The sequence below is a fragment of the Pseudorca crassidens genome, chromosome 4 (assembly GCF_039906515.1).
Source record: "Pseudorca crassidens isolate mPseCra1 chromosome 4, mPseCra1.hap1, whole genome shotgun sequence".
Classification (NCBI taxonomy): Eukaryota; Metazoa; Chordata; class Mammalia; order Artiodactyla; family Delphinidae; genus Pseudorca; species Pseudorca crassidens.
This window is the reverse complement of record NC_090299.1, coordinates 81,985,216-81,990,528: the sequence shown is the minus strand read 5'-3', so window position 1 is coordinate 81,990,528 and position 5,313 is coordinate 81,985,216.

Below are 5,313 nucleotides of genomic sequence, written 5' to 3'. Positions count from 1 at the left end.
ACCTAGTGAAGAACATATTGGTTGCTTCAAAGTTTGGGCAATTATGACTAAAGCTGCTATAAATATCCATGTTCAGGATTTGTATGGACATGAATTTTCAAGTCATTTAGATAAATAATAAGGAGTGCAATTTCTGGATTTTATGGGAAGAATATGTTTAGTTTTGTAAGCAACTGGCAAACTGTCTTCTAAAGTGACTGTACCATTTTGCATTCCCACCAGCAATAAGACTTTGTTATTCCACATTCTTGTCAGCATTTGGTGTTGCCAAGTGTTCCAAATTTTGGCCATTCTAAAAGGTGTGTAGTGGTATCCCATTGTTGTTTTAACTTGCATCTCAGTGATGATATATGTAGTATCTTTTCATGTGCTTATTTGCCATCTGTGTATCTTCTTTGGTAAGGCATCTGTTCAGGCCATTGGCCCACTTTTTAATCAGGTTGTTCATTTTCTTATTGTCAAGTTTTAAGCATTCTTTGTATATTTTGGGTAACAGTCCTTTATCACACCTTTGCAAATATTTCCTCCCAGTCTGTGGGTTGTCTTCTCATTCTCTTGAATGTGGCTTTTATAAAGCAGAGGTTTTTAAAGGAGTCTGGTTTATTCGTTATTTCTTTCATAAATCATGCATTTGGTGTTGTTTTTTAAAAAATCATCACCATACCTAGGGTCACCTAGATTTTTCCTGTGTTATTTTCTAAGAATTTTATATATTTTTAAAATTTAGGTTATAAGAACTAACTTTTGTAAAGGATGTAAATCTGTGCCTGGAGTCTTTTTTTTTTTTTTTTTTTTTTGCATATGGATGCTCAGTTGTTCCAGCACCATTTGTTAAAAAGACTGTCTTTGCTTTATTGTATTGCCTTTACTCCTTTGTCAAAAATCAGTTGACCCTATTAATGTGGGGCTACTTTTGGACTTCCTATTCTGTTTCATTGATCTACTTGTCTGTTCTTTCATCAGTGCCACACCTTTTTGATTATTATAGCTCTATAGAAAATATCAAAGTCAGGTAGTGTCAGTTGTGTGACTTTGTTCTTCTTTAATATTGTGTTTGCTATTCTAGGTCTTTTGCTTCTCCATATAACTTTAGAATCAGTTTCTAGATATGCACAAAATAGCTTGTTGGGATTTTAATTGGGATTGTGTTGAATCTATAAATCAAGTTGGGAAGAATTGACATTTTGGTAATAGTTTTTCTATCTATGGACATAGAATCTCCATTTATTTATTTTTTTAAAAATTTCTTTCATCAGAATTTTGCAATTTTCCTCATGTAGATATTTTATGTATTTTTTAGTATATTTATACCTAAACATTGCATTTATTGGGTGCTATTGTATATTGTGTTGTGTTTTAAATTTTAAATTCCATTTGTTTGTCACAGATATATAGGAAACTGATTGAATTTTATACTTTAACCTTGTATCCTACATCTTAGCTATAATTGCTTATTTTTTCCAGGTGTGCTTTTGTCAATTTGTTTGCATTTCCTACATAGATAAGTCATTTGTGAATAAAGATAGTTTTATTTCTTCTTTCTCAACTGTATAGCTTTAATTTCTTTTCCTTGCCTTATTATATTGGCTAGGATTTCTAATATGTTGTTAAAAAGCAGTGGTGAGAGGAGAAACCCTTGACTTGCTCCTGAGCTTAGCAGGAAAGTTTCAAGTTTCTCACCATTAACTATGATGTTAGCTATAAGTTTTTTGTAGATAGTCATTATCAAGTTGAGAAAGTTCCCCTATATTCCTAGTTTACTGCAAATTTTTGTTATGAAAGGGCATTGGATTTTGTCAAATGCTGTTTCTGCATCAATTGATATGATTTTTCTTCTTTAGTCTGTTGATGTGTTGGATTACATTAATTGAAATCAGAATGTTGGATCACTGATTTCTTCCATTTTATGTTTTTTCACTCTACTTCCTTCCTGAATTCATTGTCATCTGATCTTAGACAATTTTTGGTGAGTCTGATTTTTAACTTTTTCTTTTCGTCTTCACATTTCATCTGTTTTCCCTTGAAAATCTCATATATTTTTAACTTTTTCAAATACTGAAGGTTCTCAACTCTCAAAGTCAGACTGTAGCACTCACATGTGCACTCCATATATGATAATTATGATGATATTAAATATTCTTATATGGTAACAAATAACTTTTTTGAGTATATATCTGTGCCAGGCATTCAAGCATTCTCTTTTTTCCTCTCTTTCTATGAGTCAGGCTCTTTTAGATTATACATATAAGTGAGATTATACAATATGTCTTTCTCTGTCTGACTTATTTCACCTAGCATAGTGCCCTCAATATCCATCCTTGCAGCAAAATGGAAGGATTTCCTTCTTTTTTATGGCTAAATTTTATTATATTAATATAATATATATTTACATATGTATTTATGTGTATATATGTATGTGTATATGCATATATTTATGTGTATATATATATACATATATATGTGTGTGTATATGTATAGAGAGAGAGATAGATACATATAGTTGACCCTTAAACAATGGCAGGCATTCATATATGCATTTTACTTATATTGTTTGTGTTAACATTAACTATTGGGTTGGTCAAAAAGTTCCTTCAGGTTTTTCCATAAGATCTTACAGAAAAATCCAAACGAACTTTTTGGCCAACCCAATGCATTAGCTACATCTAAGATAATGGAGGCCAGGTACATTGCATACTATGTGCAAAGTCACTTAACAATTAAGCATGGGATTCAGGGGAGTTTTGCTAGGAAATCTGGAACCAACTACATACTGGTGTCTCATTTTGAATGTTCTATAAGCACCAAAAACAAAGCAAATTAATCCATACACTTAATATATTTCTCATTGTAATTTATATATATATATTCCCCTCTGGGGCTAAACCAAGAGTTTATACTGTTCAGCAGTAATATAAAAGTTGAAGCACAGAGAGACATATGTAAATGAAGAGACATTGATAAATATGGTATTTTATGCAATTTAAGCATTTTTCCTATGGTATAATAATGAAACAGTATAATACCTAGAAAGTTCAAGGAAATGAAATAAATAAGATTGAATTTAAGGCATTGAATGTAAGGCATGTCATCTCATATATAAGCATAATATCGAATGAATGGATGATTATGGGACAAAAATTGATTTGATTTTTAATCTTATATGAGATATGAAAATAATTAGCAGATGGTCTTATAAAAATGCAATAAAAATATTAGAATCCTTGGAATCGTGTATTGTATTTGACTGATTGTTTGGAAATATAAAAATATATATAAATACATACCTGAAATATCAAATTGTGATAGGAAGATTAATGCCCTCCAAAGATGTTAATGTTCCAATACCTGGGACCTGTGAATTTGTTGACTCACATAGCAAAAGAGACTTTGCAGATGTCACTTAAATTAAGGACCCTGAGATGGGAGATTATCCTGGATTGTCAAGGGGTTCCAAACTAATCACATGGGTATTTCAACTGGGGAGCAACAGATGGGGCTATTACTATGAAAGAATGGTCGGAGGCAATATTGCTGGCTTTGAAGAAGCTGGAAAAAACAAGAAAATAGGTTCTTGCCTAGAGCCTCCAGACACCTTGACTTTAGCCTAGTGAGACCTGCGTCAGAGTTCTGACCTACAGGACTATAAAGTAATAAATGTGTATTTTAATGTATGTGGTAAATTGCAGCAATAGGAAACGAACACACAGAGCTCTCAATACTGAAAAAATAGCACTTAAAAAAGAATGTTATAACAAAATGACAAGTACATATAATTATATAAATATCTGTACATACAAAATTTATATAAATTATATAAATATAGCCACATATATCAGCTATTGCCAAATTCTCCTTTCTTACGTGTTTTATCATTTTTTTCCTAAATGCAACAGAGAGCCTATGAATGCAAGAGAGGGCCTGTTTTCCCAAGACCTGTCAACAGAGTGTTCCTCTGTTTCTTGAGGGTTTTCTAATTTCTGACTTAAATGGTCAACATTAGTCTTTTGTATTACATATCTATATTTACTTATATACATTAGTTCCCTGGATGATAAGAACACATTTCAGTGATGTTTTAGATGGGATCTACTCATTGGAAAGCATCTGACCTTTGAGCGTTTAGAAATTCTGATCATCAGTAAATGAAGATTGGTAATTTAAAGGTTTTCCCACCTCCATTCTGAGCCAATAGCTTTCAAATGTTTTTTAAATGAAAGAACCACATAAATTTTATTAGAACTTCCTAGGGATCTAGAAGACTAAAGGTCTCCCATACATGAGTGGTTCTAACCAGTTCTGGATAATCAATCTAATATTGCTTCCAAGGACATCTTCAACTGAATTACAATTCATGATGAAGCTACAAAGAGGAGTCATTTTTTACTGAATTGGACTTATATAAATAGTAAAACATAACAGATCAGGATATAAAATGTGTAAATGTAATATCCATGATTTTGTACAAAAGAAAAGACAACTGAGTTTTCACCTATCTTTTTTTTTTTTTTTTTTTTTATATTTTGTGTGTGGTACGCGGGCCTCTCACTGTTGTGGCCTCTCCCGTTGCGGAGCACAGGCTCCAGATGCGCAGGCTCAGCAGCCATGGCTCACGGGCCCAGCCGCTCTGCGGCATGTGGGATCTTCCCGGACCGGGGCACGAACCCACGTCCCCTGCATCGGCAGGCGGACTCTCAACCGCTGCACCACCAGGGAAGCCCAGCATTTATTTTTGAAGAAAATTTATTTGGTACATTTACAGATTTGTTTAATATATTTAAAATGTTTATGCATGAATCCTTTTATCCTAAGAATTGCCTAGTATACATTTTTCATTTGGGAAAATGATATAATACTAAAAAGCATTTATAACTTAGATTGGCCCCCATTCTCCAAACTTTGAAGTGGTTCATATCTATATCTATATATGTTTTGAAAAGTTCGCAGATGCAGAGGTCTTGCTTATATCATCAACAGCCTTCTCATAATACATTATATGATGGAATTTCAAATAGGAAGATGCATATGTACAAGTTCAAACCTTTTTTTAAATAAATAATATCCAATATTTGTAAAGTTAAGAATATCAAAATTCTTATACTCCTTTCTGCTATATTTGTTTCTTCTTATGAGCAGTCTCATAATGGCTACAACTTTGGAATATTATAAGAAGTACTCCCTGGATTTGGTTATAAATTAAATAGAATGATTAGCTTGACATTAAATGTTTATCAAAGAAAGTAAATGAAGTGGTTCTAGAATAACCTGATTAAAATAAACTACATATAACTGTTCAGTTAAAAATTTAGGGAAATA